This window comes from Leptonychotes weddellii, chromosome 11 (genome assembly GCF_054177405.1).
Source record: "Leptonychotes weddellii isolate Sample4059 chromosome 11, ASM5417740v2, whole genome shotgun sequence".
In the NCBI taxonomy this organism is placed as follows: Eukaryota; Metazoa; Chordata; class Mammalia; order Carnivora; family Phocidae; genus Leptonychotes; species Leptonychotes weddellii.
This window is the reverse complement of record NC_138379.1, coordinates 49461078-49472280: the sequence shown is the minus strand read 5'-3', so window position 1 is coordinate 49472280 and position 11203 is coordinate 49461078.

Genomic DNA, 11203 nt, shown 5'->3' with positions numbered 1-11203 from the left:
TCCTTCAAAACCCACTCAGTGTCCCCTCTGCCAGGAGGTAGGACAGTGGTCTCAGCTTGGTGAAATCAGCTGCAAGGCTCCTCAGATGGATCTGCCTCGCAGCCAGGGCTGAGCGCCCCACTTAAGGGGACTCTTCTCTGTGCTTCCCCAGCAAAGCTCCTTCCTCCTCCTTTGGAGAATGTCTGTTCAGGGGTCTGTTCCCCTCACCGTACTGAGAGCCTTTTGAGACAACAGTCTGCAGAGTGTCCTGGTTAAGACCCCAGGACTTCTGTATAAACAGTTTTATATTTGAGAGGTAATTCACATATCAAACAATTCACCCATTTATTTTTTTAAAGATTTTTTATTTATTTGAGAGAGAGAGGGAGCATGCACGCAGGCTGGGGGAGGAGCAGAGGGAGAGGGACAAGTAGACTCTGTGCTGAGCACAGAGCCCAACGTGGGGCTCGAGCCCATGACCCTGAGATCATGACCTGAGCCGAAATCAAAAGTTGGTCGCTTAACCACCTGAGCCACGCAGGCGCCCCACAATTTACCCATTTAAAGTATACAATGATTTTTATTTTTTAAAGATTTTATTTATTTATTTGACAGAGAGAGACACAGCGAGAGAGGGAACACAAGCAGGGGGAGCGGGAGAGGGAGAAGCAGGCTTCCCGAGGAGCAGGGAGCCCCATGCAGGGCTTGATCCCAGAACCCTGGGATCATGACCTGAGCCGAAGGCAGATGCTTAACGACTGAGCCACCCAGGTGCCCCAAGTATACAATGATTTTTGATATATTATCTTATTAATTGTAAAAATTAATTGGTAAAATATATATTACAATAAATTTGCTATTTTAACCATTGTGGAATGTACAATTCAGTGACATTTATTATATCCACAGTGTTTGCAACCACAGGAGCCCAAGAGCTTGGCTTCAGTTAGATCCTGGTTCTCCCACTCCATAGTCGTGTGGCCTCCTCCGTGAGGCTCAGCTTACCCATCTGGAAATTGGGGATACCAGGGACCGCCTCAGTAGTTGTCATGAAGGTTGAATGAAGCAATGGGGGTGAAATGCCCTGCAGACTGTGAAACCTTGTGTGTCTGCCCCTGCTGTGTGACATCATCACACATGTGCTGTGTGGCCTCAGGCTCGTCCCTGGCCCACTCTGGACTCAGCTCCTGACTTTAACAAGGCAAAGTTTGGATTAGGTGAGCCCAAGGGCCTGGGAGCTCTGACACCCAGCACTTACAGGTCTGCCCCATCGGCAGTCCTGTCTTCACTGTGATGGTAGCCCTGGGGCTTATGCCCCCTCCTCAGAGAACTTCCCCACATCCCAGGCGGCCTTGGAACCATGATTGGACCTGGGAAGACATGTGGCTCAGGAGAATTTGGAGCTGGGATGCACACGCTGGTAGGGTCGTGGGCACTGGAGCTGGGAGGTAAGATGTGCAAAATGCACGTGGGCCTTAAGCCTGGCTCGAGGGGACCTGGGGGTGGCAGTTAGGGGAGACCTGGATAGAACAGGTGGCAGACCAGATCCTGACATGCCAGGACTTTATCCCAGGAGAAGTGGGAGCCCCGTGGTGGAGCCGCGGAGGGCTGAGCTAGGGCAGGAGGGCCCGGCAGGAGGGAGGGGAAAGAGAACAGGGCTCCCAGGCCATGGGGCTTTGGACCAGTCCGGGCCCCTCCCTCCCGCTGGGTCAGCGGGCTTGTACTCAGGGGTGCCCGGGTCCCTTCCAGCACTGATTTACCCTGACGAGGAGTGTGAGACCAAGCGGAAGCAGAAACACCCCCTCAGTGGAGCTGTTCTTGTCCATGTGTGCACAGCTGGTCCCCGGGAACCAGAGGGATGGGGCTCTGGGTGGGCAGTTGGAGTCCCCTGGGACAGGACAGGGGGCTGGAAACCTCAGGGTCCGCAGGGGCAGCTCATAGGCTGCAACCTCTCCAAGCTGAGGCCTTGTGCCAGGTCCAGCAGGGGCTACCCCTTCTTCTGGCTTTAGAGCTGCAGAAAAATCCCCAGACTTCCAGCCAGCTGGATGGGTCTCTGTGCTGCCTCCTAGCCTGAGGGCCAGAATCCAGAAGGAAGCCCTGCATTGGCTCTGTGCTATGTGAGCCCCGCAGGCTGGGCTGGCCCATCTGCTCTGGGAGTGGGACACCTGGGCCCACCCGGTGGGCCATGCTGGCCCGAACACAGGATGCCATGTTTCTTAGGAGCAGTTGCTCTTAGCAACAGCATTGGCCAAGTGCGGCTTGAGGCAGTGACTTAACCTCTTTGGGTTTCTGTTTCCACATCTATAAACGGAATAAAACTACCTCACAGAGTTTTTATGAGGCTTAAATGAGATGATGCGTATGTCGTGCTTACTAGTGGGCCTGATGTGGTCTGTGCTCTCAAAATGGCCACCTTGGCTCCAGCACCCACACTGGGCTTCTGGAATCTGGGGTGTGGAGAAGGTGGGTGACTGGGAGCTGGGAGGTGTTGAAGGGACGTCCTGGAGGGGGCAGGGCTCCCCAGAAGTCATGGGAGAAAGTGCCCCCATTTGCCCTGAGGGATTTCTTGCCTCCTGAACCCCTCCCTGTTCCAGGTCCAGGCCCAGCTCAGCTTTCCTACCAAATCCTTCCTGTGGGGCAGGAAGATGTCTGGTCCCGCTCACAGCAGCCACCAGGTGCCGAGGGCCAGGGAGACAACCGCGGGCTCCAGGACCAGATTCCAGCTGCATTGCCTGCCCACTGTGTGGTCTTGGGGCTCCACTTTGGAGCCTCAGTTTCTCCTCCTGTCAAATAGGGCTAATGCCCTCTGCCTAATTCAGATGGGATTGTAATCAGATGAGGTGATGGGCGTGAAAGGTAAAGGATTCGGGTCTGAGAGAAGAGCTGGGCCAGGCCTCAGCTACCATCTCCGTGTAGACGAGGACACTGAGCTGCAGAGGGGGACAGTGGTGCCCCATTGCCAGAAAGACAGCTGAGGCCAGGCCAGACACCGAGCTCTGCCCACACTGCCCCCAGGAGGCGAGCATGAGGGAGGTCACGGCCTCATCGGATGTCTCCCCTTTCAGTTGGATCATCTGGGACCTGCCTGACAGTGCCCAGCGTGGGGGCACTCGGGGGCAGCGCCGCCAGACCTCCGCTGTCCTGGCCAAGCCACACAGCTCTGCATGGGGCTACCCTGTGCCCATGTCAGCTGGGGACTCCAGAAGGAGCCAGGGGCTCTGTCACAGCCCCATTTCCTCACGCTGGGTTCTCAGCGAAGGTTCATCTCCCCTCCTTGCCCAGTGGAAACTCAGGTTGTGTTTTGAGAGAGAGAGAGAGTGATGGGCCCAGTTGGGCTCCTGCCTTCTCAGCTCCTGAATTTGTTCCAGGACATCCCCCCCGCCCTTTAGAATATTTTATTTATTTGAGAGAAAGAGAGAGAGCATGAGCAGGGGGGTTGTAGGGGAGAGGCAGAGGGAGAAGCAGACTCCCTGCTGAGCAGGGAGCCGGACCCGGGGCTCGATCCCAGGACCTTGGAATCATGACCTGAGCTGAAAGCAGATGCTTCATGGACTGAGCCACCCAGGTGCCCCTCCGGGGCCCGTTTTGCTCTCCCATGGCCTCAAGGCCCCACCAAACCTCTATGGTGATTTTGTGAAAGTTATAAAAAGGTGCCCTGTTTGCACAGATGCAGCCCCATGCCAGGATTTCACCTCCCACTCACCCCCTCAGCCAGATGACCTTGTGCAGTGAACACTCTGCACAACTGGGACCTGCCCAGCCCCCTCTGTACTCCCCACCCAGGTGGGTCCCACTCTATCTTTGGGGGTCCCCCAGAGTGGCTGGCAGGGGCACCCTCTCTCCAATCTCTTTTTCTTCCTCTCCAGGACCAACGCAGAGTCTCCTCCTGTGTTAGGATGCTCCCTGGGATGTGAGCAGGGGAAAGAACAATGTTCAAGCTTATGGATCTTCTAGAATTCTCCAGCTTAACTCCTGGCTTATGGCTTCTGATACCAACTCTGAAGGGCCACCAGAGTTCCCTCTCCACCCACTGATGGCACTCAGTCCTCACCTCCAACATCATCTTCTTCTTTGTCCCCACCAGCTGCCATGCAGATCTGGTCCTATAAGTCCCCAGTGGAAACCCTTCCTCTGCTGCCCATCACCCACAGAGCAAAGTCAGAGCTCCCTCACCTATCCCCCAAGGCCTTTCCTGGCCCACCCTGTCTTCACCTCCAGCCTCCCTGCAAGGCCCTCCCCTCCTCACCTCTGGGCTCCAGACAGACGGAATCCTTCCCTTCCCAGAAGGCACCAGGGGGCTTCAAGTCTTCAGAGTACTGGCCTCCCAGTGCTCCCCCGCCCTGGAAATGAGTGAGAAGCCTGTCCCGGAGCATAGGCCATTCTGTGTTCATGGCTATTTGCACAGAACACACAACTGTTCACCTGTTTGAACCTCACCACAGCCTGGTGAAGGGACAGGGCAGAGTTTTCACATCTATGCTACTCACTCCTGTATCTGGTCATGTATTGTCTGCTAAATGCTGGCTGAAGGGAGGATGGGTACACCGGGTGGACGGGTGGACGGGTGGATGGATGGCGAATAACTGGATCTGGACACAAGGCAGGAAAAATTTGAAATGTGATCGAATCTGCAGCCCAGGGTGGGGGTCCCCTGAAATGTGTTCTAGTCTGTGTGATTGGGTGGGCTGGGGGTGGGGAAGGGGACAGCCAGTGATTTCTGGGGGCCAAGAAGGGGAGAAAGGGCCTCCATGAGGGAGCAGGGCATGATGGGGGTCAGGTAGCAGCTGCAGAAGTCACCTTTCCCCCCTGGCTCGTCGGGCACTGCCCAGGGACGATGAACTTGGCGGCTACAGAACAGTCAAATGCTGGAGGGGCCTTGCTCAGCTCCAGCTGCCACACCTAACTCTGGGGGCCTCTCCCAGAAGTGCTTGGGCCGCAGGTAAGGTATGGAGGGAATAAGGGGAGCCCCCGACAGCAGGCAGCCTACCCTGGAGGTGAGGGCCTGGAATCCTCCATCACATGGGCCGGGGACTTAGATTTCTCAGTCCTCCCAACTCCCACAGCAGGATGAGTCAGGGCTCTGGGGGGCAAGGGAGGATCGTCTGAAAACCATTAACAAAGGATCTTCAGTCCAGAGGAGACACAGACCAGAGGGGTGTGGTGCCTGCTGAAGAATGAGGGTGGGGAGGTAAGGAATGACAGACAGCTAGAGGGCAGGAGGGGCCTCCCGACCTGCTCCCGGCCCTCCCCGCATGCTCCTTTCCAGGCTGGGCGGGAACCAGTGCGTGTCTGCACATCCATGTATATCTGTGTGTCCTCATGTTTCCGTGTGTGTCCGTGTGTGGCATGGATCCCTCCTGCCTCGCAGGGCCATTGTGAGGCTTAAACAAGTTAACGCTTGGAAAGGGTTTGGTGCAGAGCCCCGTGCTTCCAGAGTTCTCCATAAATATCAGTAGCGCTTGCGAAAGGGGGGATGTCATGGAATGCTTCAGAGTCTGCGCTGGAGTCAGGCCGCCAGGGCCACTGCCTCGGTGACAGTATGACCAGCTTCGTGGGCTGCTTGGTCCTTGGTGGTGACATTTCTGTGTGCTCTGGTCAGCTCCCCGCCCATCGCCATCAGCCCCTCAAGGCACTCGGCCCTCATCAGACAGGACCCTCCTGGCTTCACAGGGAAGGTGCCCCAACTTCCTGTCACCCCACTTCCTGTTCTCACTGCCATCCTCCTGCTGATCTTCCAGTGTCCCATCCCTGGGCTCCCACTCCTCCCTCCTGCAGGCCCCTCTCCACCCGCACCTCTCCACTTTGTCCTGGCCTGCTTCTCTCCCCAGAGGACATGTTCACACTGCCCCACCCCCCACATACTCCAGCCCCCTCCCCTCAGGCCTAAATCACCCCTGCTCCGCCTCATGGACCCTGATGACCTGATAAGCATGGCTGCTTCTCTCCAGGCATCCCTCCCCTGGCTACCCCCCGACCTCTTGGGCTACAGGAGCCATCTCTTCTGCCCAAACTGTGAGTGTCCCCGCTCTAGCCTACTCTCCCTCATAGTCCAGCAGCCAGGTGCCCACCCACACAGGGCCGTCTGAGCCAGGCCCAGTCTCTGGGCTCCGTTCACCTGCATCTGGGGAGATTTGTTAACAAAGGGTTTAAAGCCTGGGGCAGACTGATGAACACCCAGGTCTCCATAGGCCTTCATGGAGTGCACCATCCTCCCTGCTGCATCTTCTCCAGATGTCCATCTTGCCCACCCTGCATCCCTCATGGGATAGGGACTCACTTCCTCATGCCAAGAGAATCCCCATCTCTGTCTAGAAGAAAGTCCTCCTCTGGAGCTGCTCCCTAGCCCATCCGAGGCCTGGATATGGGCCGAGAGCCACACTGGGATGGGATGGGTCAGAAGAGCTGCTTCACCTCTTCTAAGCTGAGGGGCCTTGAGCAAGTTCCTTCCACTCTCTGGACTTTCCTTACCTGTCCAGTGGGGACACCCACTTACTTCACCGTGGGGACAGTGTTTGGCCTGAGGCCAGGATCAGAGTAGGCACTCAACGATTGGGCAGGTGGCAGGATTTAAAAACAGTTGACCAGAGGCAGCTGGAGCTGGAGCCAGGGCCATGAGTTGCCCCCTGCCACGTGCGTGTTCTAGGGCTGCTACCCTGGTTAGGAAGGTCAAAGGCCACCTCACTGCAAAGTCTTAGTCTCATGTCCCACCTTTAAAGTCCTTTTCATGGGGCGCCTGGGTGGCTCAGTCATTAAGTGTCTGCCTTCAGCTCGGATCATGATTCCAGGGTCCGGGGATCGAGCCCCGCATCGGGCTCCCTGCTCGGCGGGAAGCCTGCTTCTCCCTCTTCCACTTCCCCTGCTTGTGTTCCCTCTCTCGCTGTGTCTCTCTCTGTCAAATAAATAAATAAAAATCTTTAAAAAAAATAAATAAATAAAGTCCTTTTCATGCCAACGGCAGAGAGAAGGTAAAAGATAAAATCAAGAAATCATGTTTACTCATTCAACAAACTTTCCTGTGATGTGCCTGGCACCATGCTGCGTGCTATGGACGCAGAGATCCATCAGACCCACTGTCCCTGAGGAACGCTCATGGCTAGGTGTGGAGAAGAACATCTAAACAGAAAAAAAGCCTTCAAGGTGGTCACAGCTGGGACAGGAAGCCTGGGGTTGTGGGAGCCCAGTCTAAGAGGTTCCAGAGAAGCCAGAGCAGACTCACAGATGCTAAGACATAAGGATCTTATGAACCCAGATCCAAAATATATGAAGCTTTCTGAGCACTAGGAAGAGACACTGGGGTGTTACCATTGATGGGGATCAGCAGGGCGCAGGGGGACGTGTGAATGACACCTCGAAACCCATCTGTCCTGCCAGAATCACAGCTTATCATTCCTACCCAGCAAGCAGGGGAAGGGACAGAGGACTGACAGACAGAAACAAAGGAAAGAACAGTGGTGGCCAGGCCACACATCTCCTCAGTGAATCTCTTAATGGACCAGAGAGGGTCACAGAGCTGGATCAGACACAGTGTAATATTTCCATGCACATAAGGCTGATCTTCTAAACGCAGGGTGGGGAGTGGGCAGAGGGGTGCAGTGCACTGAGCCAGGCTTAGCCTGAACTCTGCCATATACTATCTGTGTGACCCTGGGGAAGTCACTCTCTCTCTGGATAACAGCTTTTTCCCATCTGTAAAGTAGGACTATTAATTCCCACCTCTAGGGCTGTGCTAAGGATTAACAGAGACCATGCATCGGGACGCACAGGGATAGCGCTATGCACAGTGTAGGATTCAGCAAGTGTCATTTTTCTTTCTTTCCTCTTAGAAAGCTGGGCCATGTCAGGAGTGGTGGCAGCCTGAATGCCCTGTTGGGGAGACACCGATCTGTTTCAGGGACCCCAGGACTAAGGCAAGTGGCTCCCAGGACAAAGCCACCCACTTCCTTCTCCTCATGCCAACATTTTTCCTTTCTGGAAGGACTCTTGGCAGGGAGCAGCAGGAGTTGTGGGTGGTGGAGAAGGGGGGCACTGTGGGGCGCACTGGCCTGAGCAGAACTTTCCTGATGGTGTGGAAAGGGCTTGCACCAATATGTTTTGGTGGTTGTTCTTTCCTGTTTGGGTTTTTTTTTTTTAAAGATTTTATTTATTTATTTGACAGAGAGAGACACAGTGAGAGAGGGAACACAAGCAGGGGGAGTGGGAGAGGGAGAAGCAGGCTTCCCGCTGAGCAGGGAGCCCGATGCGGGGCTCGACCCCAGGACCCCAGGATCATGACCTGAGTGGAAGGCAGATGCTTAACAACTGAGCCAGCCAGGCGCCCTGTTCTTTCCCGTTTTGTCCTCTATAAGACACTGTTCCCTCCTGGCTGCATGCTTGGATAACGCCCGGGGCGGGGGTGAGGAGGACAGGAAGGGCTCCCCCAACCCAGATGGGCCATTGGAACCACACGGGGTCCTGGAGTTGAGAGGTCAGTGTTCCAGACTGCTCTTGGGGTGACCTTGGGCTAGGTGAGAGAATTTGAACAACATGAGCCTCAAAGGCCCTTCCAGCCCCAACATTCCAGAGCCTGGGGGCGTGTGAGAATCAGATCTGTGCTCCAGGCTTTTCTCTGCCACCTACTGGCTGTGTGGCTTTGGGAGACTCTCAGCCTCTGTTTCCTCAGTTTCCCTATCTACACGGTGAGTAGGCCGGCCTTGGTGATCTAAGGCCTGGATGGTCCTGTCCATTGTTTTGAATGTCCCCTGCACTGGGAATCTTCACCTCTTTCCCTGAGGGTGACCCTCCAAAAGTTGGAGGTAAGAGTCGGAGGTGGGAAATGGGGAGGGGTAGGGACAGAGAAGGCTGGACTCACAGGCCAGAGATTGGGTCCTAGATGTGGTTCCCCAGCCCAGGCCACTTCAGACACAGCCGCCCCTCCCTGCATAGCACACAGGGGCCCATTTATACCCATTGTCACAGATTTCCTGCCAGCTAGCTGGCCAGGGGACCCCAGTTTTTGGGTGAGAAGAAGGGATTTGTGCAGTCACACAGCTGGTCAGTGGTTAAGGTTGAACTCGGGGAGGGAGGAGACCTGTGGGAACTCCATGGCTTCATGTCCCTTGTCATTGACCACAGCAGCCCACCCTCCACAGGGCACACAGGGCAGTCATGGAGTCCCACCCCTCGTGATGTAGAAGGGGAAACTGAGGCCCAGGACAGCGCAAGACTGTGTATTCTCCCCACTGACCTCAGTCACAGTGGCTATGACAGTCCACAAAGCCCAAACATCTCTACTAGCAGCCTTGCTTGCTGCCTCAAATCCCACCGTCAGAACCCCCATATTTGGGTAAAGCATGTGTCCTGTGTCCTGTGTGCTGGCGGGGGGGGGGGGCGCGGCAAAAAGATAAGACTTATAGGCATGGGGCGCCTGAGTGGCTCAGTCGGTTAAGCGTCTGCCTTCGGCTCAGGTCATGATCTCAGGGTCCTGGAATCAAGCCCTGCATTGGGCTCCCTGCTCAGCGGAGAGTCTGCTGCTCCCTCTGCTCTTCCTCCCCTCTACCCTTCCTCCTACTCTTTCTCTCTCTCAAATAAATAAATAAAATCTTTTTTTAAAAAGGAAATAAAATCTTAAAAAAGAAAAGAATTACAGGCATGTGGTATCTTCAGACTCCCAGAATAGCCAAGAAGGAAGGAGCCTGGGGATCAGTGAGTGTCAGGGGGTCCCCAGGGGTGAAGCACTTGCCCGAGTCGCACAGGGCATCAGGCTCCATCAGGCAGCCAACCCAGGCCCTGCTTTCCCAGCCTGAGTGGCCCCCTCCTTCTGGCCCTGCCCCCAGCCTCCTTCTCATATGTATGGTCCTAGAAGAAGACCGACCTGGAGTGGCAGGTGCAGCCCCTCTGGCTGGGACAGCGGGTGGGGGCTGGGAACGTCTCCCCCCCAATCCCGGTCACCCTTCCAGAGGGTGCTGTGGGCCGCAGCGGATTAATGGTGCGGAGGCCACTCATTTCCTCTGGCCGGGAGACAGGCTGCCCCACACAGGCCCCCATTGTCGGCTGCCCTTATCTCGGGAAGTTCCGCCTGCACCATCCGGAGAAGGCAGCCGGGCCCCCCATGCCCCCTGCCTCACCTTTTCCCCTCTTGGAGGCTGGAGAACTTGGCAGGGCTGGGATCCTGCAGGTCTCCATCTTTCTTCCCCCGGCCCCCGCCAACCATGAGAAGTCTGGATCTTGCCGGGAGGCCAGGCGGCACCGTGGAGGACAGAGCCCTGCAGGGCCTGGGTCTCAACTGGGTTTCAGAAGAGGGTCTCAGGGGAGTCAAGGATAAACTGGAAGGGGTGACGCTTGAGGCAGGGAGGGTAGGAGGCAGTGGAGGGAGGGAGCCTGGCCACACTCAGGGCCCCAGCTGGGATAGGACAGGGTAGGTAGGGAGCCATATTTTCCTTTGAGGGGTGCACAGAGTCTCTGCCCATGCTAGCCTCTCCAGCTGAGGGCCCTCCTCAAGATGCTGATGGTGACTTTAGCGTGGCGCACAGGCATTACAGAACTCCTCCAGGAAACCAGGAAGCCTTCCCTGATTCTCCAGCTAGTTGGGGTCTCCCCCACCAAGCTCAGTGTCCTCCAGCCCCTGTACTTCACCCTGCACCCCATCAGAGCCCTGAGCACCCCATGCAGATACAAGTCTGTCTCCCCACTAGACTGGACATGCTTTGACAGTGGAGACCCCCCAGTATCCACTTGCGCACCCCCGCCCTCGCCAGCCTGGTGAGAAGTTGGAGCCACTAAGGCTTTGTTCCAGCCCAGCCCGTCCCCAGCCATGGCCCCTTCCCACGGGCACCATAGGTCCCCTCTCCCGACCTGCCTCCCCCATCAGCCCACCTGCCCCGACCCCCACCATGCTCTTGGCCAGGATGTCTCTCTACCTGGAAGGCGCTTTCCATGTTTCCCCCTGGCAAAATCCCACTCATTGAAGCCTGCTCAGTTTCCACCCCTCCCCGGAGCCCCTCTCAGCCCACCACCTACGCCAGCGACTTCAGCAAATGCCTCGCTCCCTTTTTGACCAGGGCTGCTCCATGGCTCCATTCAATAAATTGATACAAAGGGTCCACAACTTAAAAAAAGCTCAGAACAACTAGATTCCTCCATCCTAACCCTTAACAGATGGAGACATCACTCAGCTGATATTTCATAAGAAGTCTAGAAAATAGCGGATTTTCACTTTAACAGAAGCTTTCAAGACCTTCAGCCCAGG